The sequence below is a fragment of the Malurus melanocephalus genome, unplaced genomic scaffold (genome assembly GCF_030028575.1).
Source record: "Malurus melanocephalus ecotype Western Australia unplaced genomic scaffold, MMel_1.1 scaffold_120, whole genome shotgun sequence".
NCBI classification, from domain to species: Eukaryota; Metazoa; Chordata; class Aves; order Passeriformes; family Maluridae; genus Malurus; species Malurus melanocephalus.
This window is the reverse complement of record NW_026623352.1, coordinates 1,418,435-1,422,327: the sequence shown is the minus strand read 5'-3', so window position 1 is coordinate 1,422,327 and position 3,893 is coordinate 1,418,435.

The window sequence follows — 3,893 nt, the reverse complement described above, 5'->3', positions numbered from 1 at the left end:
CATGACTCTTTCAGCTTTGGGGATGCTGTTTTAAATTCCGCCAAAAGACACCAGTAAAGCATCTTTGCTGTTTTTCTTTAAACTGATAAATCCACCATGCAACTGAGTACAACTGACCCTTCTCATCTGAGGGAGATCCCAACCCCAGCCTGCAGACCTGCCTCTGGAGAAATCCTCTCTCATGGTTTCTGATGTTATTCCAGGCTGRATAATGCTCCTGGCTATTCTCTGAGTTTAGTCCCAACATCTGCAGAAGCTGGTCAAAAGTCACCTGGGAAGAATTTAAGACATTTTTCAAGAACTATTTAAGGGCTTTCTTATAAAGATATCAGATTGATCAACTAAAGTCAAAAAGYAGCTGAATTTAATGTGTTCTAGAYATTTATCTATCTAGAACTTACCTCTTTCATTCCTCCATCCATGATGTGGCCACTCCATTAATGTCAGCAACATTAATGCTGGCATAGTTACCATTCCAGGATTTAAAGGTAGAGCAAATGAACACTTAGAAACAGCAGCTGGAAGTTCATCCAGTCATGTTCATGCATCCATCCCAGATCCATTCATCCATCCCAGATGCACCATGCCCTGTGCACAACCAGGCAGAGCTCAGTGACAGCAGGACAGTCAGTGGCTGTCATAGCCCAGATCAATACAGTGCACTRAAAGAGTGATCAAAATTAGATGTAAATAATTAATAAGAAAAGTATTTCCTGCATTCCTCTGATAATGAGCTACAGCTGTAAGYAGAAATCCAGTCAGTGATTACAATGTCACATCAAGGGCTCAAGCAGATTCTTAAAACTGCTCTACTTTGATCCCACATTAAGAGTGTACATTTATAAAAACGCAGGATTTTAAAGCAAGAACCGATCAGGCTTCTCACAAGCACATTCATTGCCATCAGTGGGATGCAGCCAACACAAGCTCCCCACACAAATGCAGGGGGGTAAAAGTTGAGTGGGGGCAGAACCCAGGTGTGATCCAAGAAATTTCCTCTGATGGATCACCTGGAATTCAGTCACCTTATGCCAACCCACAGGCTGGGGTTTGTTATCTGCCCCACTGGTACCACCAGGCACCATGCACAATTGCTGAATTAAGACTCACATTCCATCCCAGTGACCGTTTCCTCAGGGAATCGCTGCAAAGCTGGAAGAGCCGTTGTGACAGGAGAGCCATTTCTATCCACAAAGATAAATCCTTTATTTAGTAAGAATTATCTACACACAGATGAAGGACAGGAGTCAGGGTAAGGAGTCTTCCAGCGGAAGGGTTACACAGTCTGTTCTCAACCGAGCTTTCTGTGTTGTTCTGCAACACATCACCTTCCTGYACTATGTAAGTTTTACATTTCCATTCTGAAAAGACACTTGAACATCATTTCAAATCTCAGTGTTGAGAGATGTAGGTAACAATAAGTCCATGRAACAGAAGAGCTGAGATAACCTGAGGGATCATTTGCAAGGAGCAAATTATGGCATCCACTTGGAAAAAGCACAACCTCCCTGCCAATCACTCAATAAATTTCCTCATTTGGGAGTTAAAATAGCCCAAATTTTGTGTATGACTTCATATTCTGTGCCTAGTGAGTTTTTACATGGGAATTGGGATTTATTTCTGTACGTTCACAGTTAACAGATCACTACACACTACAAGCAGCATTTTTAATGTCCATTTTCTAAAACCACATTTCCTTCAAAAAATGAAAATGAAGAAAACAAAATGTCTTTTTCTACCCTAAAATTGCAAACAAAGATTTTATGATGGGAGTAGACAACTTGAATTTTGAAAAACAACCAGCTATAGGTCCAGCATATGAAAAGCTGCTGTTCTGAAAAGGGTATTTCAGTTTGCAGCAGAGCAGAATGACCAAGATCCACTGAGGCTGGGAGAGGGCCCCTAAATCAACCTGCTTCTGTGAGAATTGTAAGGCTTTTCTGAGAGATGCCAGGCAGACTGTCCTAAGGGTCAGGGTGCTCCAGGGAGTCTCTCCAAAGCCACCACTCTCCCATTCAGTGCTTGAAGCATCTGCTTCAACAGTGACACTCTGGAGTCATGGTACAAGAATAAAAACTCMAAGTGAAAWAAAAAGAAAAAGAAGAGAGCATAAATTTGACTTTGCAGCAGACAGGAGACTCACCCAGTACTGCTGCTGCTTCTCCACAGGAATTCACTCCCATACAGCCACCAGCAAGCCAGGAATGTTTATCCAGCAACTCCATGACATGGGAAGTTTTCAGTCATCTCCAGAAACTCACTGAATATCTTTAAAATAAGTGTTCTACTCTATGAGTGGCCTCTTGTTTTAGGAACTGCCTTTGTCCAGAATTCCCTCCTGTCATTTCATTTAAAGTTGGGCAGAGCTGCAGCACATCCTCTGGCACCAAAAGGATGGCAGAGACAGGGAACAGCCTCAGAGCTACATCAAACCCTACAGATTTAAACAATTATTGATCATTCCTGGCATTTACCACCTGAAAACCACCCTCATTCCAAACCTGGAATGCCCATGACTCTSAGTCCTTGCAAAGTCCATCCCCAGTGATAAAATCCATCAGCTTCCATCTGAAAWTGTCCCCTCACAAGCACAATCAAACTTGACATTAAAGTGGCTTTTGATTCCAGACATTTCACAGACAATTCCCAATTCTGTGCACCCTGTAGGTGTGCACACCTACTGGGACATCCAAGCCCTGTAACATGGAAAACTTTCTATTGAAAAAAACCCCTCTCCCTCCACATTTCAGACCACAGACATTTCTAATCCTTGTACTCAAAGGAAAATAAATAAGGATTCAAATACTTGTATTTCCAGCCTTTGCCTATTACGTGCTGCAGGAACAGCAGACAGATTAATTCCAAAATTGAGCTCCTGCAGAGTGGGGAGGGAAGAGCCATAGTTTGGGCTTTGTCACAATACAGGAAAGGGAGATTCCTCATAAATAACATTTTCAATAAACCTTTGCTGTTTCTGGCAGTTGGGAGATAACTGCACCATTACAGTCCCCTCACTGCTGTCAGCTGCTAAACCTGCAGACAATTAAGGAAAATAAAGGGACRTTGTAAGCTGGAATTCTGCACTACATTAACTGGACTTCACTTTGCTTCTGCACTCCAAGGATGAAAATGAAAGTCCTTTAAAAATAATTTTTAACTGGAGATTGATGCCAGGTTGTTTTTTCACCCATCCTTTTAGGAGAGAGAGAAAATAAGTAACTAGCAAAGGTTTCACTCCTTTTAAGATATGTTCCTATTTTTAGTTGCAGGGGAGGGTATAACACAAAAAAATAAACGCTATTTGCAATTAAATTTCCAGAAGCACCAAATTCAGCCCTTCCCTAGTGCCCACACTGCGAAATCTTGCATCTGATTTACAAACGTAATTATATCAATGTAATTATACCGGTGTAATTCCCCAGAAATAACAAAGTTATTTTTCAGCATCCAAGAGAAAGATTTTAATTCTTGAATTCAACATGAGGAATTACACCAGGATAGCTCGTGCTAAAGAGATGGTGAATTTCCCTGGAGAGACAAGGCCTGAAAACACAATCCTGTCACAGTGGGATGATRCTGGTTGGATGTTGGGTGCCCACCCAGCCTTTTCACCCCTCCCCTTCTCAGCTGGGCAGGGGTGAGAACACAATGAAAGTCTCATGGGATGAAGAAGGGTCAGGGAAGAGATCACTCAGCAATTACTGTCATGGGCAAAMCAGACTCCACTTGGGGAAATTAACTTAATTTACTGTGAATTACAAGTGTGAGTAGGGTAATGAGAAAATGAAAAAAAATCTTAAAACACCTTCCTCCCAGACCCAACTTCACTTCAGAATTCTCCACCTCCTTCCAAGCAGTGCAGCAGATAGGGAATGGAGGCTGTGGTCAGTCCA